The sequence below is a fragment of the Cucumis sativus genome, unplaced genomic scaffold (assembly GCF_000004075.3).
Source record: "Cucumis sativus cultivar 9930 unplaced genomic scaffold, Cucumber_9930_V3 scaffold73, whole genome shotgun sequence".
In the NCBI taxonomy this organism is placed as follows: domain Eukaryota; kingdom Viridiplantae; phylum Streptophyta; class Magnoliopsida; order Cucurbitales; family Cucurbitaceae; genus Cucumis; species Cucumis sativus.
This window is the reverse complement of record NW_022279565.1, coordinates 126,984-151,753: the sequence shown is the minus strand read 5'-3', so window position 1 is coordinate 151,753 and position 24,770 is coordinate 126,984. Positions and strand designations below refer to the sequence as shown.

General features: G+C 34.8%; 1 protein-coding gene and 1 long non-coding RNA gene across 2 annotated transcripts in view; one reads left to right on the top strand and one right to left on the bottom strand.

Moving 5' to 3' along the window:
• The window catches only part of LOC116406210 (NAD-dependent malic enzyme 2, mitochondrial-like), an 84,022-nt gene that overhangs the window by 28,288 nt on the left and 30,964 nt on the right, over window positions 1-24,770 (bottom strand). The window lies entirely within an intron of this gene.
• LOC116406211 lies at window positions 8,825-9,896 on the top strand. The gene is made up of 3 exons (XR_004219248.1): window positions 8,825-8,967; window positions 9,622-9,691; window positions 9,773-9,896. It is a non-coding gene; the product is annotated as an uncharacterized LOC116406211 (long non-coding RNA).

Here is a 24,770-nt window from a genome sequence, read left to right as displayed (position 1 = left end):
TGTTGCATCTTGTTTTGGAGAATGTTCAACATTGTATTGGTGTCTTATTTACACTTTGTATAAATTAGTCAGATGTCTTGAATGGTGCTTTTGCATTGTTTTGTTTGCATTCCACTCTCAGATAATGGAAGACAATAAAAATAATCTCTTGTTTTACTTGTGTTTTAGTATGCTTCCTTTTATCCATTGTTTGGAACTTTCCTTCAAATGGTTGAGCTTCCGGTGTCAAAGTACCATCACATTTGTTGTAATTTATTGAGGCTCTTTAGTTATTTTATTACTCTAGTTGAATGGCATAACTTTCGGTTAAATTTACATTCAAATCTAATCTTACTTTAACCACCAGTATATGTATGTATATGTGTAAACAAAATCTTGTAATATTGTGTTATCTTATTAACTATGTTGCGAAGTTTATGTAACATTTCACTAGATTGTACTTTTTTAAAAATAGGATTTTTTTTTCATAATTTTTCAAACACAACTAATATCTACTTGGACTCCTTGTAAATGGAGTGTATTCTTGATTAACTTAAATACTTAAATTTGTTTACAACACATATCAATTACTAAAATTTCATAATATCAAAATTCAACATATTCATAAGTTAAAAAACATATTTTGTAATAATACTCGAAATTTGGGATGGGTAGTCTGGGTTGTTAGTGTTGTCAGTGTTAGAATACCCCTAGTGGTTTGTGTAAAAAAAGTCTCCTTTTAAAAGTTGAAAGATGCCCTTAAACTTTCGAAAACGGTTCAAAAATACCATTGTCTTTGGTTTTAAATGAAAGTTGCTAAAGTTTTGTTTAAAAAATAATCATCAACTATTGAAAAGTTTTGTTTAAAAAATATTGATGAATTATTGAAAGTTCCATAAGTATCCATTTAAGCTTAAAAAAAATTCAAAAAAATGTTCATCAATCCAATTCATACACCTATTTTTTTACACTTATAATAAAAAGCCCATAAAAAGTAGATAACTTGTGTAGAGAACTCTTCACTCTTGCCTGAAGCTACAATAGCCCGTAGAAAGTAGGAGAGTTAAGCTTGTTAGGTTAGAATGCGTTGGGTTCGCTTGGGATCAAAACTTGCATCAAAACTTTTCACTCACGGTCGAAGCCACAATAGCTGGTAGAAAGTAGGAGAGTTAAGCCTATTAAGTCATAATGCATCGGGTTCCTTCAGAATCAAACTTCGTAGGAAACTCTTCACTCTCGACCGAAGCCACAATAACACGTAGAAAGTAGGAAAGATAAGGTGGTTAGGTCGGAATGCATCAGGTTCCTTCCATATTAGTATTTGCGTAGGGAACTCTTCACTCTTGGCGAAAGCAACAATTTTCTGAAGAAAGTAGGTGAGTTGAAGCGATTAGATCAGAATGGGATGGGTTCCTTCGGGATCAATACTTGCGTAGGGAACTTTTAAGTCTTGGGGGAAGCAAAAATAGTTCGTAGAAAGTCAAAGAGTTAAGCAATTAGGTTAGAATGCGTCGAGTTCCTTCAGGATTAAAATTTTCGTAGGGAACTCTTCACTCTTGGCCGAAGCAACAGTAGCCCGTTGGAAGTAGAAAAGTTAAGCAAGTTGGGTCAAAATGCGCTTGGTTCTTTTATATATTACATGTTTATACTTTTCAATTCAATACCTCTTTACTTTTCACTTGTCAATGTGTTATTAGTAGTTTAATTTAGCGATAAGTTATTGATAAGAAGTTTAGTTTATAATTCTCGTCGCATTAGTTAGGCTATGCTCATCGCTTAGCCAACGTCAATCGCCAACTACTCGAGAGGGCAAGTAGCAAGGATAAGGCTAATACGTGCAAGGGGAGTTCGCGACGAACTCCACCTTAGTGAGATAACTTCCATCATTTGTATACCGAGAGATGAAAAAGTGTGAACATTAGGCACCGAGAGGTTGTTGTCCTTAATTGCGATGCTCTATACGTTTTATAAGTGAAATCTTCTAGATATATCTCTCCTAAGCACACTTAATCATATGGATTTCTGAGAGGTGACCATATGTGACGTTTAATGACTCTGAGAGGAGCACTTCTTAATTATAAGTTAGTTGAGCGAGATATATCCTATTAAAGTTGTCGTGTTACTTAATCGCATTATAACACAAAGACATTCCTTTGCTCTTTCTTGCATACAAGTTAGTTCCCATTTCTATTTTGTCGTCCATATTCCCTTTTATAGAATCTCTAAGCGTAGATATCTAGTGGTAGTTTGTTCTTGTATTTCTTTTATACCATTCGTTATTCTTTAATTCTTTTATACTGCCTAGATGATAAGTAATACCTAAAATTAATATCTTGAATCAATTCCTTATGTTCGACCCGGGATCACCCCGGTAAACCTACCATTTCACTTGCACTTGGACAAGTAGTAAGAAAACTTGTACTCAAGAGGACTTAGTTGCCACACGATATGAAGGTCTAGTGAGCAATTCACATGCAGTTAACATGCTTAGTGATATATCGCCTAGATTGAGTATAATTTTCATTCACCATTTACTAACACTAAGTCCTGATTGTTGAAGAGAAACAACACCTCAATAACCGGAGCGATCGACTTCTATCTTTAGTTATTCGATCTTGAACCTTAATTGCACAGAGATGGCCTGGGATGAAACAAATTTACCTTTATTTTATTCAGTCTCGAGCATACATTGTCCTAAGATACTACATTATGAAAGACTTCTGCCTTTAGTTATTCGATCTCAGGCCTTAATTGCACTGAAATGGCTCGGGATGAAAGAATTCTGTCTTTATTTTATTTAATCTTGGGCATACATTACATTGAGATGCTCTGAAATGAAATTTTTTTGCCTTTAGTTATTCGACTCGACCTTGCATCGAGATGACCCGTTATTAATAAATCACAACGAAGATATAAATCGCAAGGACGTCTATGGAATTTGTGAAAAAATAATCTCGCATCATGGACTTTTCTTATTTTGTTATACGAACCATAAATATTTTGGATTTTTCTACATTTATGTAAATTACTCTTAAATTAATCTAATTAATATTTAATTGGAAATCACCGCCACTTGGATATAGGAATACGGGAGCATCCCACATTCTCTAAATAACACCCACATATGGAAGTTATTATCTTAATTTAAATTAATGATCACAAATAGCAAAAAAGTTAAAACTATTTACAAAATATAGCAAAAAATTGAAACTATTTACAAAAACTCAAATGTGCTATAGAGAATTTAATTATTATGCTAATTAGTTTCAATTTAATTAGTATATTTGAAAATTCCACTTAAATTTGATTAACACTAAAATAATTAGTTAATATATATAAAAATTATTTAAATCACATTTAATTAATATTTCATTTAAATCACATTTAAATGAATATCTCTCACATAACCAATAGTTTGAATTTAATTAAATAGAATTAAACTAAATTATTAATTAATTCTTCAATTATTTAATTTCTAAATTAAATATTTTATATTTGATTTAATATAGATTTGAATCATACTCATATATGAATTTCTCTCATAACCTATTGTTTGAATTTGTATCATATACGTATTAAATTTTAATCTATAGTTTTATTACAAATTTAATTCATATTAAATTAATATTTGAACTCATTCAAATATTTATTATTTCATAAATTAATTTTAAATCATATACAAAATTAAATTTATATAATAAAGTTCAATTAAAACATAAATTTTATATTATAATATATCACCATACATTATACTAATTTTCAAAGTAAATATGAACATTTCAAATTACAGTCAATATGTAATAACCTTAATACCCTTTACATACTAGGAAGGGACCTAATAAATTTACATTTCAAAGTGAAATCAATTTATTTACTTTAGTTGTCGTATTATCCTTAAGAGCACCTCATGCCTCCATATCAATAATCATTTTATCTCATTGCAACAATCACCCATATAAATATTGAATCAACATATGGTTCTGTACCTAATGATGAAAAACTTGGCACTGAGCCAAGTATCTCCCCAATAATCGTAAAGCTGATTCATCCTTTCCTTGTGTGATGCCATAGATTTTCTTCCTCACACTAGTAGCATAAAAGGTTGAAAAGAACTTTTCCAAATATTGTCTCTACATCTTTCACTTCTTCGTGTTACGAGAAGGGAAAAGCTCTCATGTTCGTCTCCTCAAGGGTTATAATGTGAGGACTCATTCATTGCAAACAATATGGGGCTCGGCTATCGAGAATAATATGGGGCTCGACTATCGAGAATATAACGACTGAACCCTAAGTGGAAGTCCATAAGTTCACTTTAGCAGTTAGCTAAATGAAAATCTACTTATAATATGGAGCAAGCACTAAAGAAATTTGCTCTTTATTGTCAGTTTAGAACCGACATTAATGGCCTTTGGTGTCAGTTCGGAATTGACATCTATGCTAGCGTTATTAAAGGCCTTTAATGTCATTTTTGCTTTGATGTCAGTTTAAAAATGACATCAAATGCATCATTGATGGCCACTGATGTCGGTTTTAAATCACATTTTTATGGCGTAATTGTTGACCTTTACTGTTGGTTTTCCTTTAATGTCGTTTTTAAACGACATCAAAGCCTTGTTTGTTTTTTAATTTATTTATTTTAATTATTTTTCATGGTGTCGAAATCGACATTATTTGTTACGAATTACGACATGAAATGTTCGTCATCGAATATTAAAAAAGTATAAAAAATAATTGTTGCATGATTGCTAGCTGTCTACCACTCCATGGCAAACCTTATAAAAAACCAATATTTCCATTTCACCTACAAGGAAGATCAACCCCTACAGAACCAGCATACACTTCCACACATCCAATGGCAAACTAATACTATTTCTAGCTATAGAATTCAACATGGTAAGAGGCCACAAAACCAGCACATACACTTCCACACTTCCATGGAAAACTACAAAAATACACTTTCCACACTTTCATAATACTACAAAAATACACATATCAATCAAGTAAATAATATGTAAAGTATTAAAGTATGTGTACAACAAATTCCTCCACTAATACACACTTTCCACATAGTACTACAACAAATACACTCTAAAGTCAACACCTAAAACACTACAATACAACACTTATTCATAAACTACTACAAGCAGAAAACCTCAAAATTAAAGTATGTACAACAAGTAGTACTAGAATCTCGTAGCTTATATATTAAAACAATTAGTATTAGTACTAGTAACTTATATACTACAAAAAAAGTGTAAAAGCTTACACAAATCGGCTAACAAAGCTTGCATATTTTGTTCGAATCTCGTCAATCTCCTCTTGCGTATATGCACTTTTTTGTATTAAACTACGTAAAAAGAAAGGTATGAAAAGAATAAGTTTAGATAATTTATGTAATTTGTAACATATAAAAAGTGAAAGTAGAAACTTACAAGGCTAGTGATGGGAGTACTAGAAATATGCACGATTTCATGTATATACTTTTGGACATAATACCCACACCCAACCGAATCCAATTGACGAGGACACTGCATGTATATAAATTACATACAAATTATTCTTATGTTTCATTGAAAATAATTATGTGTCAATGCAAATTACCTTTATAGGTTTCCATTTCGGATTTGACCGATAATGTTGTAAATCATGCTTAGCTTGCCATGTTTTTAATCCTCTATACATTTGGAAACATTAGAATTAGAAGACAATGAAGTCAAATAAGAAGTAAATCATAAGTCACATTTATGACTCCATGGATGTCTTCGTTAACTTTACTTTGAAGAGAGTCCAAAACATAAACACAGTTCTCTCGAAGATCGATGACATGCAACATCCAATGAAAACTACAATAAACATCTTCAATGTGAGTATACATTTAACCTCAATGAAAAACATAATAATGTGTTAATCTTATTTATTTACCCAGTATTATACGGAATTAGAACTATTTGTTCCAAGGTAGCCGCTTCTAACTGGTTGGCAAAATTTCTGGATCGGAGATCACGATCCTTGATATGTGATGTTATTTTTGCTTGGTCATAACAAAAAACTTGCTTCCACAATCACATTCATCCCAAAGATATCTAAGTAAAAGCAACCTTAGTTAAAAAGGAACAAAATAACTATAGCTATAGTATTGGACATAAAGATGAGTAAAAGATGTTTACTTACGTAATGTATGCTAGGATGCACATATAGCCTATTTCTACCATGCCGCAATAATGGAGCAAGTCCTAACGAGCTAAATAAATGAATTTGTTTTTACCGAATATTAGCTCGTTCATTAGGATGCGAACCATATCTACATCCTTCATATTGTTCACGACATGTCCATATAAGAGCTTAATGGTTCCATTAACATTTATGTAATTTGAAGAATACAGAACATCCTTTGGGGTTGAATGCTCCAAGCACAAACAAAATAATATCAAAACCTAAAATACAATCACAAATAAATATCAAAGCTTCAATAGCACATAAACAAGTCAACGAGGTCATTCAACAATATTACCTAATGCTTGATTTAAAGTCTCTATCTTGCCCTTCACTGGAATAGGTAAACTACAATCTCCTCCTATGAGCAAGTCCACCAAGATTTTAACATTGGGACCACCATTGCTATCATCAAGTACGGTTGCTATTGCAACAATATTATTAATTGTTCCTATAGCCAATTTGCACGGTGTTTACTTTACAAGTATTAAAAGCATCATTAAGAACAATTTATCCTATAAACATTAAAATTTTAAAAGTGACAACAAAGTTAATAACCTTCACTTCTTCGTTCATAGGTGTGTTGCCCAAATCCTCATCGGCATAGAGATCTATGTTAACACTTCTGATGGACGATCTCAAGTGATTATGACCCTTTTTCTAACTTTTGCTTTTTGAGTCATCTTCTACAACTTGAGAACTTGCAATTTTCTCTTTCCCTTTCACTGTCTTGAAATATAGTGATTGAGAGACAAAACCATCCATGCCACGTACACGTCCACCATGCTCTTAGAGCCCAATGACTCAGTCAATATGTCCTCATCTCTATGTGTTTCAGCTAATGCATCTCATAGAACAATACAAGTATTCATCATTAACTAAGTTAACAAAAGATTAAATATTGTATATAAGTAAATCGCAAGCAAACTTACGATTCGAGAGACACAATCTCGAGTAGCATCATCAAAATAATCATTGTTTTTTCCTTTTCTTGCACACGCACACGCACACACCCACACACACACGTGCACACACACGAACACACGCATGAACGCATGCACACATCCACAGACACATGCACGCAAACACGCACGTCCATCCATACGGCACATGCGCACTCACACACACGCACACCCACCTACACGGGCACATGCGCGTACAAGCACACACACGCGCACAAATGCGCATGCACACACGCGCGCTCACATGCACATGCACACACACGCTCACATGCGCACTTGCACACACGCACCGACACACATGCACGCACGCGCACCCACACGGGCACATGTGCACTCATACACACAAGCACACGTACACCCACCCACATTGGCACACGTGCACTCGCACACGCACATGCATACATCCACACACAAGCACGCCCATGCGCATGCACGCACACGAACACACGCATGAACGCACACACACATCCAGACACGCACGCGCACACACACACACATACATGTACGAACATACGCACACCCACCCACACAAACATATGCGCACTTGCACACATGCACACACACCCACACACATGCACGCACACGCACATGCACACTCATGCACACGGACACATACGCACTAACACACACGAGCACACACACACCCACACTTTCACACGCACACACAAGCACACGCACGCGCACACGCATACGTACACACCCACATACATGCGCACATGCGCATGCACACACATCTACACACACATACACACATGCACACAAGCACACACACATACGCACACGCACATCAACCCACACGGGCAAACGTGCACTCGCACATATGCGCACACACACGCACACACGTACATATGCACAAAGATGTGAAAATGAATTAAATTTAAAAAACAATTACATTAATTGTGTTGAGAATGACTTTTAAACTATATTCATTTAACTTAATAACATTAATTAAATTATAATTTCTATTAATATTGATTTAAGAGTGTCATTAGTGTAATTATATCAATATAATGCGATCTTATCCAATTTTACCAACAAAAAACAAGTCAAATATGGACTAGTAAATCCACACTCTTTGTCATAAGAGATATAATAACGTTTTTATGGCCATTTTAAAAAATGACAAAACAACTTTTTCTTTTGAATTTTAGCAAATAGGATTTTTTATCTGAAAAAGATACATCAACCCATAATAACACTACAACAAATCTGGGTTGTAGTGTCAGGTGAAAAAAATGAAAAATTGTCTTTATTGTCGTTTTTGAAAAGGTGGATCAAACCGACATTAATGATAAGGGTTTAATGTCGTTTTTAAATCGACATTAATGATTTTATTTTTTTAATTTTTTGTATTTTGTAAACACTGACATTAATGACCCTCATTTTTAATTTCTTTTTAAAAAATTGTTAGGTTTTAAAAACTAAAATTTTCCTCTCTTTCTTACTTTTCTCTTTCTTACTTTACTCTTTCTTACTTTTCTCTTTCTTACTCTACTCTTTCCCTATCAATTTTTCTTTTCTTTCTCTCCAAGTTGGTTTCTAATTTTCTTCTCTTCTCAATCTGTGACCCTAGATCGCGAACGGCAACCAATCTTCATCGTGCTTCCGCTGCAAAAATCCTTGGGTTTCTTCATTTGATTGTTAACTTGTGACTGCTAGGTAGCATTATTGATTATTAATTGTCTTTATTTTTTCAAATGTGCAGCCTTATTCATACTATCTTTTGTTAGAAAAATGAAAGAAGAGAAGACATAGAAATGAGCTTGGTAACTACCATTCTTGTAGGTGGATTTGCCAAAATGGAAAATGTAGAGTAAGTAATTTTGGTATAGCTATTTGGAGTGTTATGTGAAGCACAATATCTTCATAATGTAATGCGTTTTGGTTTTCGATTGAGATCAATCTTGGTAATTAATTGTTTTGAATTGTGTTTTATTTTATCTTTTAGTAGTAAATGTTTTTGTTTTCTTTAGTTTAGTTTGAGTATTAGTCTGTTTTGATATATTTGTAGGTTGCATCTATTTATCCATATATTTATCTTTGATCAATACCTAGCTAGTGGAGTCTCTTCTTTTTATGGGCTTCCTTATATTCCATGTTCTTTTACTATATATTTGAGATTTTCACCTTCCATAAATGAAATAAATTAACTATTTTCATTTGAAAAGAAAAACGATCCAATAGGAGTTTGTAAGATTATTTATCATCTCCATTGTTTAACTTTCTCTATAAAAACAATGTTGCTATTGATGGGTAAATTTATACAATTAAGAGTAAGAAGCCTATAGACTAGCATTGCTAAATTGAACATTCAAAATTTGCTTTGAAGTAAGAGTCGAGGATGGTATAATTATTCTTTAGTTGTATTCCTCTTTTTCTTATAGATCTTTGAAGAACCAAATTAGGTTATTTTCTTCTTCTTAATGAGTTGTTTGATCAAAGCTTATTTTCTTCTTTATTTTTGCAGCACTTTTGGGTTGCCATTTCAATTGTCTTCTTTGTTGCTGCTACATTATTTACTCTACTGAAACTTTGTGGTAATTTTTAATTTTCCACATTTAGATTGCAGTCTGTTTAGTTTGATTTTAAATAATATGTACTAATTTTGCAAATTCTAGATTTAATCTTCCCCAGGTTGTAAAGTATATTTTGGTCTTAGATAGCCAGCCAAGCTAAGCTAAGTAGATGGAAGCAATTGTTGAAGTTGAAGATTGTGAAAGCGTTTAAGGTTTCTTATTTAAGTCTTGTATTAGGATCTAGTTTCATGTATTATTATAGAATGTATATACAAACGCAATATTAAGATTTCATTTTCTATATACAAATGTAAAAGAAAAATATTGTAGTTCCTAAAATAATATTAATTTTATTGATTTGTTGGTGTGAGAAAAAAATATTTATTTACACGTATCTAATGTCAGTTTATAAAAAATGAACAATAATGCAATAATTATATATTTTTTTGTAAAAATAGATCCAAAAAACAAGACTTTAATGTCGGTTTAAAAACGATATCAAAGGCAAACCGACACTAAAGGTCAACAATAGCACCATAAAAAATGTCGGTTTTAAACCAACATCAATGACCATACCGACATTACTGATGCATTTGATATCGTTTTTAAACCGACATCAAAGCAAAAACGACATTAAAGGCCTTTAATAACGCTAGCATAGATGTCAGTTCCGAACTGACACCAAAGATCATTAATGTCGTTCCGAACTGACACCAAAGATCATTAATGTCGATTTTAAACCGATATTGAATGGCAAATTTCTTCTAGTGTAACCAAATTTATATAATTTGAGAATCAACATTTTAATAATTTTATTCAATCTTACTAACTTCAAAATAACCAAATTGAATTTGAATTTCAAAATAACAAAAGTATAATTTAATAGTATTTGAGAATCTCAACGATAGATTTTGTATCAAAATAACCTTAATTGAATTTCAAAATTAAAAAATATCAACTTGTTCGATATATTTATCTCAAAATAATATTAATGACTTGAATATCAAGATAATTAAATTATTATTTTAAAATTGAAAGAAACTCAACATTAAGAAATATCAACTTGTTCGTATACAAGCACACGCGCACACGAGCACACACAGACACACACACACGTGCACATGCGCACACATGACACGCTAGCGTACACGCACACTCACCCACACGCACACGCGCACGCACACATATGCACAAAGATGTGTAAATGAATTAAGATTAAAAAACAATTACAATAATTATGTTTAGGAGTAAAAATCATGTTCATTTGACTTAAAAACATTAATTAAACTATAATTTCTATCAATATTGGTTTAAGAGTGTCATTATTTCAATATAATGCGGTTTTATGCAATTTTACCAACAAAAAATAAGTCGAATATGGACCTGTAGATCCACACTCTTTGTCCTAAGAGATATAACAACTTTTCTATGGGTTATTTTAAAAAATGGAAAAACTATTTTTTCTTTTGAATTTTAGCAAATAACATTTTTTGCACGTGCATGGTATTTTACAAAATATCCACCTTCTCCAACTGTAATTATTTAGTTTCTACGTTGTAATTAATTTATGTCATTTATCAGCTTTTAATTAATTTTTACTTGAAAAATATACATCAATCCATATTGCAACTTTTTTTTAATATCTTGGGACTCAACTAATTGATTCAATATTTTAATAACTTTATTCAATCTTACTAATTTCAAAATAACCCAATTGAATTTAAATTTCAAAATAACCAAATTATTATTTTTCAGAATTGAGAATCTCAACATAGATTTTGTATCAAAATAACCTTAATTGAATTCAAAATTAAAAAATATCAACTTGTTCGCTATTTTTATCTCAAAATAACATTAATGGCTTAAACATCAAGATAACGAAATTATTATTTTAAAATTGGAAGAATCTCATCACTAAAAAAATCAACATGTTCGCACACGCACGAACGATCATCACAACCCATAACTTTAAATTCTTCAAAAACAACAAAATTAAATCAAGACAGAAAAACAGAACAAGAACTCTAACCAACAATCACAAAAAAATCAACCTTAACTCTTGATCCTTGCCATCCATTGGGAGGTTCAACATTGGACATGATAGAGAATAATCGGTTCCCAACCGCAAGTTTCGGCATCGGAAAATATTTTCATAGGGAAATGAAAATTTTGGAAGTGGGTAGTGAAGAAAAATAAGGTTGAAATGATTTTGTTTGTAGAGTGGCAAAGTTCTGGCCGGTGAGGAGAAAAGGGAACACATGGGGTTCGACTTACGGGGATTTTTCTTAATGATTGTTGGAAGAACAAAAAGATTATGAAGAGATTTAAGGGAAACAAAAAGAATGGAAAAATGTTAAATCCCAAAAGACTAAATGGTCAATTGAATGTTTAGGGAAGTTTGATCCGCCTGTTTTAGCAGTTTTCTTGCTTCTTTATGGAACTGTTGTAGAAAGAGTAGAACGAGGACATAGTTCACTTTTTTTCCTCTTTACAAAGTAACCAATGACTTAAAAGAAAGACATTGCACACTAAATGCCCATTAGAAAACAATATACATCGAAAAGAACAAAAAATATGCAAAAATTCAAAATGAAAGTGCAAGCAGAACAAAACGGACTTGATTCACCATGAACAGATAGAACGAGCTCCAAAACGGATTTTGCGTAGAATTCTGTCTCAGATTTGCAGTTTCCATGTTGACCAAAACTTTCCGAACAAAGGATTCAGCTTCCCATCAACATGCATCACCAACCTATAACTTTAAATTCTTCAAAAACAATGGAATTAAATCAAGGCAGAAAAAAACACAACAAGAATTCTAACCAACGATAACAAAAAAATCCACCTTAACCCTTAATCATTGTCGTCCAATGGGAGGTTCAACATTGGACATGATTGAGAACTATTGGTTCCCAGCCGCAAGTTTCGGCATCGACAAAGATTCTCCGAGGGAAATGATGATTTTGGAAATTGGTAGTGAAGAAAAATAAGGTTGAAAGAATTTTGTTTGGGGAGTTGACAAAATTGTAAACCGAACCCCATGTGTTTCATTTTTCTCCTCATCGGCCAGAATTTTGTCAACTCCCCAAACAAAATCCTGGCCGATGAGGAGAAAAATGAAACACATGGGGTTCGGTTTACAATGATTTTTCTTAATGATTGTTGGAAGAACAAAGAGATTTAAGGGTAACAAAAAGAATGGAAGAATGTTAAATCCCAAAAGACTAAATGGCCAATTGAATGCTTAAGGAAGTTTGATTTGCCTGTTTTAGCAGTTTTTTTGCTTTTTTATGTAAATGTTGTAGAAAGAGTAGAACAAGGACATAATTCACTTTTTTTTCTCTTTACAAAGTAACCAATGACTTAAAAGAAAGACATTGCACACTAAATGCCCATTAGAAAACAATATACATCGAAAAGAATAAAAAATATGCAAAAATTCAAAATGAAAGTGCAAGCAGAACAAAACGGACTTGATTCACCATGAACAGATAGAACAAGCTCCAAAACGGATTTTGAGTAGAATTTCGTCTCAGATTTGCAGTTTCCAGGTTTTCCAAAACGTTCCTAAGAAAGAATCAGCACAACCCACAACTTTAAATTCTTCAAAAACAATGAAATTAACTCAAAGCAGAAAAAAAGACAAAAACTCTAACCAACGATAACAAAAAAATAAACCTTAACCTTTGATCCTTGCAATCCATTTGGGGGTTCAGCACTGGACTTGATCGAGAACAATCAGCTCCCAGCCGCAGGTTTCTGCATGGACGAAGATTTTTCGAGGAGGGAAATCAAATTTTTGGAAATGGGTAGTAAAGAAAAATAAGGTTGAAAAGATTTTGTTTGGAGAGTGGGCAAAATTCTAGCTGGTGAGGAGAAAAGAAAAGACATGGGGTTCAGATTCGAGGGATTTTTCTTAATGATTGTTGGAAGAACAAAGAGATTGTGAGGAGATTTAAGGGTCATGACACAAATATTAAATCAAAAATGAAGAAATGGCCAATTGAATTTTAAAGAAAGTTTCACCTCCCTGTTTGCAGTTTTTTGCTTACTTACGGAAATGTTGTAGAAAGAGTACACGATGAAATAATTCACTTTGTATTTCTCTTTATAAAGTAACCAATGACTTAAAACAAACACATTGCACAACGAATCACCAACATAAAATAATATGCAATAGAAAAGAAAGACCCAACTAATGTGAAACTAGAAGACACACATGTCCTCTATTAAGGTAGAGTCGAGGTAATGTAGAAAAATTGATTGCCGAACAACCAATTTTTCTTAAATCACCTCAAAATTACCTTATAAACTATACCATTACTTTTTTCTGATATTCCAAACCACTTGCCAACTGAAATTTGCTTTTGACAGTATACAGTGCATTTCCTGAAATTGAATGCTCAATCAAGAAATTGGAAATGAAATTGGAAGTAGAAAAAAAATGGAAGGAAGAAAAATACCCAAAAAGTTCTTTGTATCATTATGAACCGAACGAACAAGCCCCAAAAAAGATGGGCAGTGGGATTCCCACTCAGATAAACTGCCTCCATGCTCACCAAAACATTCCTAACAAAGGATTCAGCTCCCTATCAACGATCATCACAACCCATATCTTTTAAATTCTTCAAAAACAATGCAATGAAATTAGAGCAGAAAAAAAAAAACAACAACTCTAAACAACGACAACTAAAAAATAAACCTTAACCCTTGATCCTTGCAATCCATTAGAACCGGCACTCGACAAGATCGAGAACAATCGATTCCCAGCTGCAGGTTTCAACATCGACAAAGAATTTCCGAGGGAAATGAAAATTTTGGAAATGGGTAGTGAAGTAAAATAAGGTTGAAACGATTTTGTTTGGAGAGTGAGAAAAATTATGGCCGGTTGGGAGAAAAGGGAAGACATGGAGTTCGATTTCTAGGGATTTTTCTTAATGATTGTTGGAAGAACAAAGAGATTGTGAGGAGATTTAAGGGTATCGTCACGAATGGCAGAATGTTAAATCACAAAAGACTATTGTTTTCTTGCTTCTTTATGGAAATGTTGTAGAAAGAGTAGAACGATGACATGGTTCACTTTGTTTTTCTATTTACAAAATAACCATTGACTTAAAAGGAAAGAATTTGCACCACAAATGACCATTAGAAAACAATATACATAAGAAAGAATAAAAAATACGCAGAAATTGAAAATGAAATTGAAAGTTGAAAATAAATGGAAGGAAGAAAAATACTCCAAAAGTTCCAAATGCATTACGATCAAGAGAAATTTGTATCAACATGAACTGATCGAATAAGCTCCAAAATGATTTTGCAGTGGGATTCCGACTCAGATAAGCAGTCTCCAGTCTTGCCAAAACGTTCCTAACAAAGGATCATCACGCCCATAACTTTAAATTCTTAAAAAACAATGGAATTGACTCAAAGCAGAACAAAACGAAAGAAAAACTCTAACCAACGATAAGAAGAAAATAAACCTTCACCCTTGATCCTTCCAATCCATTTGGGGGTTCAGCACTGGACATGATCGAGAACAATCAGTTTCCAGCTGCAGGTTTAGGCATGGACGAATATCTTCCAAGAAGGGAAACGAATTTTAGCGAAGTTTGATCTACCTGTTAGCAGTGTTCTTGTTTTTGTACGGAAATGTTGTAGAAAGAGTAGAACGATGAAATAAATCACTTTGTTTTTCTCTTTACAAAGTAACCAATGACTTAAGAAGAAGACATTGCACAACAAATGACCAATAGAAAATGATACGCAATAGAAAAGAATAAAAAAGAAAACAATATGCATTTTTGTTTTCAAATTCTTGGTCAAATCGCAATTCAGAAATGAAATTTGGTTCATTATCGACGATAATATGGTGAACTAAATAACATAAGTTTCAGAGTCATGGGAGAATAATAGCCTTGCTAATTGCTCAAACTCTGAATGTGAAGGCTTTTCCCATGTGAAGGAACCCAAAGAACCAGCCAAAGCAGCATGCTTCTTCCCAATGCAAGAACATTCAGTGTATCTTCTGATTATGTCCTGAATGCAGTAGGAAAAATGATATGAAGTTGTAATTCAAGCTAAGGTTTTGTTGCATAAACCAAAAACTTCGATGGATAAAACACAAAATGCATCCTGTTCCTACCTTATGCCTACTACATTGCTAACAATACACTTACTGCACTCTCAGAGAAGGAACCAGAAATGGTTCTTGATGATCTGTTAAAATCTTTTGATGAAAATGTAACTAGTGCAAAGAGCGTTGATGATTCTAAAACAGAGGCACCTCATGCTAACTCGGATGTGCAATGCTTCTCTGAAGATGAAAAAGTAAATGAAGTTTCGAAAGATGATGATTCTGTGGAGATTTCTGCTGAGAAAATCAATGAATCTGACAAATCTTCTCTGCCTACTGAAGACTTGGATGTTACTGAAGTTCACAAATCGAGCATTGCAGAAGAATTTGGTATGGAATTTGAATCTCAACAAAATGAGTCTACCTGTGAATTGAAACATAAAATTGAAGAAGATGTTGAAGAAGAAAACACACGTGAATAACTCTGCTGAAGAACTGTCTCTTCCCCACGAAAATGTGGAAGAAGAAACTGAAGTTGATGGAGATGATGCCTTGAGCAGTGATGAAGAATCTTTGGAAGTGAAAGACGATCAAGATGAAAATGATCAGATCCCACAACCGGAAATGTAGCATCAGATGCTGACATTGAAGGAGACAAGAAGGAAACAAAAATGGAGAAAAGTTCCGTTCAAGCTGAAGAAGATGATACAATTATCAATAAGTCCACGGAGGAGTTCCCCAAGAATGTTTCTGATGATTTGGTTGATGTCAAGATCCAATGGAAAATGGAAGAAGAAACTCTTCCTAAAGACATAAGTGTCGAAGCTATCGACTCACAACCAGAAATCCCAAATGCCATTGTTCAATGTGAGGAAGCTTTGGTGGAAATCACTATCACATCCTCCAACAACAATGCAGTTCAATCATTGGCAAACCAATTCCCTAGGCCAACAATAGAAGCCAAATCTCCCGTTGAAGAACAAACCATTAGTTTGCTAATGGACAACCCAGATGCTGAGGAAGAAGAAGCTGAAAAAGAACAGAACAAAGCAAAGTTCATTCAGTTAGTGGTGAAGAATGATAATACTAGCCTAAGGCAGCTGAGGAAGTTGTTCAAGGAAAAACTCCAACTTAACCATAAGAAGATGGAAAATAATAACATCAACACAAAAGTTGTTGGAGGTGGCGTGAAAGTGAGAACTGCTTTACAACCAGTGCCGGAAAACAGAATGACCGTGCATTAAAAGTCTAGAAAGAGAGAGCATTGTGCATGGTTCAAACTGTGGTTTGCCTCATGTTATTGATTTTGTGTTTGTTTTATTCTTTCCATGATGTATTTTGAGAGGATGGAAAAATGAGGTATATATATGTATACGTGTAAACAAAATCTTGTAATATTGTGTTATCTTATTAACTATGTTGTGAAGTTTATGTAACATTTCACTTGATTGTACTTTTTTTTAAAATAGGTCTTTTTTTTCATAATTTTTCAAACACAACTAATATCTACTTGGACTCCTTGTACTCCTTGTAAACGGAGTGTATTCTTGATTAACTTAAACACTTAAATTTTTTTACCACACATATCAATTACTAAAATTTCATAATATCAAAATTCAACATATCCATAAGTTAAAAAACATATTTGGTAATAATACTCGAAATTTGGGATGGGTAGTCTGGGTTGTTAGTGTTGTTAGTGTTGTCAGTGTTAGAATACCCCTAGTGGTTTGTGTCAAAAATGTCTCCTTTTAAAAGTTGAAAGATGCCCTTAAACTTTCGAAAACGGTTCAAAAATACCATTGTCTTTGGTTTTAGATGAAAGTCGCTAAAGTTTTGTTTAAAAAATAATCATCAACTATTGAAAAGTTCTGTTTAAAAAATATTGATGAATTATTGAAAGTTCCATAAATATCCTTTTAAGCTTAAAAAAAATTCAAAAAAGTGTTCATCAATCCAATTCATACACCTATTTCTTTACACTTATAATAAAAAGCCCATAGAAAGTAGAGAACTTGTGTAGAGAACTTTTCACTCTTGCCTGAAGCTACAATAGCCCGTAGAAAGTAGGAGAGTTAAGCTTGTTAGGTTAGAATGCGTCGGGTTCGTTTGGGATCAAAACTTGCATCAGAACTCTTCACTCACGGTCGAAGCTACAATAGCTGGTAGAAAGTAGGAGAGGTAAGCCTATTAAGTCATAATGCATTGGGTTCTTTCAGGATCAAACTTTTGTAGGAAACTCTTCACTCTCGACCGAAGCCACAATAACTTGTAGAAAGTAGGAAAGATAAGTTGGTCAGGTCGAAATGCGTCGGGTTCCTTCTGTATTAGTATTTGCGTAGGGAACTCTTCACTCTTGGTGAAAGCAACAATTTCCTGTAGAAAGAAGGTGAGTTGAAGCGATTAAATCATAATGCGATGGGTTCCTTCGGGATCAATACTTGCGTAGGGAACTCTTAACTCTTGGTGGAAGCAAAAATAGCCCGTAGAAAGTCGAAGAGTTAAGCCAATTAGTTTAGAATGTGTCGAGTTCCTTCGGGTTCAAAATTTTCGTAGGGAACTCTTCACTCTTGGTCGAAGCAACAATGGCCGGTTGAAAGTAGAAGAGTTAAGCCAGTTAGGTCAGAATGCATGTTTGGTTCTTTAGATATCCGAACTTGCACAAGGAAATCTTTGGGATCAGAACTTGTGTCGGGAACTCTTGACTCTCGATTGAAGCCACAATAGCTCGTAGAAAGTAGGAGAATTAAGCCGGTTAGGTTAAAATGCATCGGGTTCTTTGGGATCATAACTTCTTCGACAACTCTTCACTCTCGGCCGAAGCCACAATAGCCCGTAGAAAGTACGGGAGTTAAGCCATTTATGTTAGAATGCATCGGGTTCCTCGAGAATCAGAACTTGCGTAGGAAACTCTTAACTCTTAGTCAAAGCAACAATAACGCATAGAAAGTCGGGGAGTTAAGCCGGTTAGGTCGGTATGCATCGGTTTCTTCGGAATCAAAATTTGCTTAGGGAACTCTTCACTTTTGGCTGAAGCAACAATAGCCCGTAGAAAGTAGGAGAGTTAAGCTGGTTAGGTCGGAATGCGTCGGGTTCACTTCGTATCAAAATTTTCGTAGGGAACTCTTCCCTCCTGGCCAAAGAAATAATTTCATATAGAAAGTAGGAGAGTTAAAGCGGTTAGATCAGAATGTGTCGGGTTCCTTCGGGATCCATACTTGCGTAAGGAACCCTTAACTCTTGGCTGAAGCAAAAAGAGCCTGTACAAAGTCGGATAGTTAAGCCAATTAGGTCAGAAATGCGTCGATTTCCTTCAGGATCAAAATTTTCGTAGGGAACTCTTCACTCTTGGCTGAAGCTTCAATAACCCGTTGGAAGTAAAAGAGTTAAGCCAGTTAGGTGAGAATGCGTTTAGATCTTTCGATATAAGAACTTGCGTAGGGAAATCTTCACTTATGGTCGAAGCAACAATAGCCCGTAGGAGGTAGGAGAATTAACTCGGATAGGTCAGACTGCATCAAGTTCCTTTAGGATCAGAACTTGTGTCGGGAACTCTTCACTCTCAGTTGAAGCCACAATAGCCCATAGTAAGTAGGAGAGTTAAGCCGAATATGTTAAAATGCATCGGGTTCCTTCCTGACCAGAAATTTCATGGAACTCTTCACTCTCGGCTAAAGCCACAATAGCCTGTAGAAAGTAGGAGAGTTAAGCCAGTTAGGTCAAAATGCATTTGGTTCCTTCGATATTAGAACTTGCATAAGGAACTCTTAACTCTTGGTCGAAGCAACAATAGCCCATAAAAAGGTTGAGAGTTAAGCCGGTTAGGTCGGAATGCGTCGGGTTCCTTCAGAATCAAAATTTGCGTAGGGAATGCTTTCTTGGCCGAAGCAACAATAACTTGTAGAAAGTAGGAGAGTTAAGCTGGTTAGGTCAAAATGTGTCAGGTTCCTTCAATATCAGAATTTGCATAGGGAACTCTTCCCTCTTGGCCGAAGCAATACTATAGAAAGTATGAGAGTTAAAGTGGTTAAATCATAATTCATTGGGTTCCATCGAGACCAATACTTTCGTAGGGAACCCTTAACTCTTGGTGGAAGCAAAAATAGCCTGTAGAAAGTAAGAGAATTAAGACGGTTAGGTCAGAATGCATCGAGTTCCTTTGAAATCAGAATTTTCGTAGGGAACTCTTTACTATTGGCCGAAGCAACAATAGCCCGTTGGAAGTAGAAAAGTTAAGCCAGTTGGGTCAGAATGCATTTGGTTCTTTCGATATCAGAACTTGCATAGGAAAATCTTCACTCATGGTCAAAGCAATAATAGCTCGTAGAAAGTAATAGAGTTAAGCTGGTTAGGTTAGAATGCATCGAGTTCCTTTGGTATCATAACTTGTGTCAGGAACTTTTCCCTCTTAGCTGAAGCCACAATAGCCCATAGAAAGTATGAGAGCTAAGCAAAATAGGTTAAAATGCGTCGGGTTCCTTCCAGATCAGAACTTGTGTTGGGAACTTTTCACCCTCGGTTGAAGCCACAATAGACCATAGAAAGTAGGAGAGTTAAGCCGAATAGGTTAAAATGCATCTAGTTCCCTCGAGATCAGTACTTTCATCAACAACTCTTCACTCTCGACTAAACCCACAATAGCCCGTAGAAAGTAGGAGAGTTAAATCGGTTAGGTCAGAATGCGTCGGGTTCCTTTAGGATCAGAACTTGCTTAGAGAACTCTTCACTCTTTGTCGAAGCCACAATAGCCCGTAGAAAGTAGGGGAGTTAAGACGGTTGGGTCAGAATGCATCGGGTTCCTTCAGAATAAGAACTTGCATATAGAACTCTTAACTCTTGGTCGAGGCAACAATAGGTCGTTGGAAGTAGAAGAGTTAAGCTAGTTCGGTCAAAATGCATTCGGTTCTTTCGATATTAGAACTTGCGTAGGAAAATCTTCACTCATGGTCGAAGCAACAATAGCCCATAAAAAGTAGAAGAGTTAAGCATATTAGGTCAGAATGTATAGAGTTCCTTTGAGATCAGAACTTGTGTCCGGAACTCTTCACTCACGGCCGAAGCCACAATAGCCCATAAAAAGTAAGAGAGTTAAGCCGATCAGGTTAGAATGCGTCTGGTTCCTTCGTGATCAGAACTTGTTGGTGAACTCTTCACTCTCGACCAAGCAACAATAGCCTGTAGAATGTAGGAGAATTAAGTCGGATAGCTCAGAGTGCGTAGGGTTCCGTCCGGATCAAAACTTTCATAATGAAATCTTCACTTATGGTTGAAGCAACAATAACATGTAGAAAGTAGGAGAGTTAACCCGATTAGGTTAGAATGCGTCGAGTTGCTTTGGGATTAGAACTTGTGTGAGGAACTCTTCACTCTCGGCCGAAGCCACAGTAGCCCGTAGAAAGTAAAAGAGTTAAGCTGGTTTGATTAAAATGAATCGGGTTCTTTTAGAATCAGAACTTGTTCGTGAACTCTTCACTCTCGGCTGAACCTACAGTAGCCCGTAAAATGTAGGAGAGTTAAGCCGAAAAGCTCAAAGTGTGTCAGGTTCCTTCCGAATCAGAACTTTTATCGGGAACTCTTCACTCTCGGCTAAAGCCACAATACCCCATAGAAAGTACGAGAGTTAAGTCGGTTAGGCAAAAATGCATCGGGTTCCTTCGTGATCAAAACTAGCGTAGAGAACTTTTCACTCTTTGGTCGAAGCCATAATAACCCGTAGCATGTAGGAGAGTTAAGCTGGTTAGTTCAGAATGTGTTGGGTTCCTTCGAGATCAGAACTTGTGTGGAGAACTCTTCAATCTTTGTCGAAGCCATAATAACCCATAGAAAGTAGGAGAGTTAAATCGATTAGGTCAGAGTGCATCGGGTTCCTTCGAGACATGAACGTGCATTAGGTACTCTTCACTCTTGGATGAAGCAATAACAGCCCATAGAAAGTTAGAGAGATAAGTCGATTAGGTCGCAATGCATCGGGTTCCTACGGGATCAAAACTTGCGTAGGGAACTTTTCACTTTTGGTTGTAGTAACTATAGCCGGTAGAAAGTAGGAGAGTTAAGCGGGTTAGGTCAAAATCCATCGGGTTCCTTTGAGTTCAGAACTTGCGTAAAGAACTTTTCACTTCGCCGAAGCCACAATAGGCCGTAGAAAGTAGGAAAGTCAAGCCGGTTAGGTCAGAATGCATCGGGTTCCTAAATTGCATAAGGAACTCTTCACTCTTGGTTGAAGCAACAATAGCCTGTAGAAAGTTGGATAGTTAAGCTAGTTAGGTCAGAATACGTCAGGTTCCTTCAGAATCAAAGCTTGCGTAGAGAACTCTTCACTCTTGGCTGAAGCAACAATAACCGGTAGAAAGTAGGAGAGTTAAGCTGGTTAGGTTGGAATGTATCAAGTTCTTTACGTATCAGAATTCACATAGGGAACTTTTTACTCTTGGCCAAAGCATCAATTTCTGTAGAAAGTAGGAGAGTTAAAGTGGTTAGGTCAGAATGCGTCGGGTTCCTTCGGGATCGATAGTTGTATAGGTAACTCTTCACTCTTGGCCGAAGCAACAATAGCTAGTTGAAAGTAGAAGAGTTAAGCCAATTAGGTCAGAATGCGTTGGGTTCCTTCGATATCAGAACTTGCGTAGGAAAATATTCACTCACGGCCGAAGCAACAATAGCCTGTAGAATGTAGGAGAGTTAAGCCGATTAGGTCAAAATTCGTTGGGTTCTACGATATTCAACTTTTCCTTCCTTACACTTCTTTTTTTCTTGTTCATTTTATTGATATAATTTTTACCACAACTCATCAGATAGGAATTGATAACCATTTTCTTTTTTAGAACTGTTTTCTTTTTATTTTAAAAATTAAACATATATACAATGCTTGCACTTTTAAGATTAGTGGCGATTTAAGAAGAATGATGATGGTTCATTCGTGACTTTCATTTGTGGTTCTAGGCCTCTAAATTTTTTTTCAATTACAATACTATGACGTCAAATAACTGTCGCGAAAAGTATTATCCGAAAAGTTTCGCCTTTTCCCCGCGCGTTTTTTTTCCTTTTGTGATAATTTTTTTTCCTCCCTCCATTTTGTGATATAAACAACTGTCGTAGTAGATAATTTTTGTTGTAGTGTTACTACATTTGGAACTTGACAAAAACCTGTGTGCTAGATGATCCCTTATATGACTAAATTTCTTTTTCCTAGTGTTTTTATTCACTTATAAAGTCATTTCAAACACAATACTATACATTTGATTTGTGAACTTTAGTCACTATGGTTTCTTTACCTATGCATTGCCAAATCAAGCACTATACCATAAAACTTCTAGGACTAACTTATGAATTGATCAATTAAAATGACATGATTTGCACTATAGACGCCTTTTGCACACCACTTAGGTTGGTTTAGCACTATAGTTCTTGTCTTATTTACCATTTTTGGTCGTTAATTCCTTCTTTGTTTTTCAATTTTTGGTAGTTTATGAGTTAAGAAAGCTCATACTTAAGCATTGTTTGATAGTCTTTACAGCCTAAGCACCTCTTGGACACTACATAGGTTGGTTGGCACTATAGTTGATGCACTTGCACACTTGGTTTCCATTTAAGGTCCTTAAGTCCTTTTTGGTCACTTTTTGGTAGGTTATGTGTTGGAAATTGATAAGAAACCCCTAGGCATTGGATCTAAGAATCATGTTAAACAACAAGACTCAAAGAACACAACCCCACTAGCCGCAAAACCAATTTGATTTCAACCCCTAAGATAGGCTACATACAAATTGCTTAGATGATCTAAGAAACCAAGGATCGAACAAAATTAGAAACTCCCATCAATCCTTAATCTTCAAAACACTCCACAAGTAAGGTAGATCAACTCTCACTTGAATGCTTCAAATGTTTGTTCATTCTATCACACAACAGACAAGAACAAAATTCTACATTCTAGAATTTTCAGATTTCTTTCATCCCAAATTCTTCTTTTTAAATGTGGAAAAATTACAACCCTATTTATACTAATTAAAATATGAAATGAAAGGTCAAAACATTTAATTTGATAACCTTTCAACTAACATAATAACTAAAAACACATAAACATTATTTCTTAAACATTTAAATTTATGACTTTTGAGTTGCCCAAAATAACTCTTCAACTTCCAAGCATTGCATCTCCTTAACTTCTTCATTTGATTCAATCATGATTTCTTGATCCATATCAGGAATGCTCACAGTTAAACATTCTTGGTTTGTCTTTAAACCTTAGGCACCTTTTGGACACTACTTGGGTTGGTCTGGCACTATAGTTGTTGCTTTTGTGCACTTATTTTCATTTTGGGTCGTTAAGTCCTTTTTCTGACATTTTGGTAGATTTTGAGTTGAGAAAGCTCACACTTAAGCATTCTTTGGTTGTGTTTATATAATAGGCACGTTTTTTAAACTACTTAGGTTTGTTTGGCACTATAATTATTGCACATGCGCACTTGGTTGCCATTTCGGGTCGTTAAGTTATTTTTTCAGGTATTTTGGTAGGATATGAGTCGACAAAGCTCACACTTACAAGTTCTTGGGTTGCATTTACAGCTTAGGCACTTTTTGGACACTACTTAGGTATGTTTCGCACTATAGTTGTTTCACTTAGGCACTTGGTTGCCAATTGGGGTCGTTAAGTCTTTTTTTTTTTACATTTTTGTTTGTTATGAGTCGAGAAAGCTCACACTTAAATATTATTTGGTTGCGTTTATAGCTTACGCAACTTTTGGATACTACTTAGGTATGTTTGACATTTTATTTGTTGCTCTTGGGCACATGCTTGCCATTTCGAGTCGTTAAATCATTTTTTCTGACTTATCGGTAGGTTATGAGTCGGGAAAGCTCACACTTAAGCATTCTTTGGTTGTCTTTAAACCTTAGTCACCTTTTAGACACTAATTAGGTTGTTTTAACAGTATATTTGTTTAACTTACGCACTTGGTTGAAATTTTTGTTCATCAAGCCCTTTTTTGTGATTTTTTGGTAGCTTATGAGTTAAGAAAGCTCACACTTAAGCAT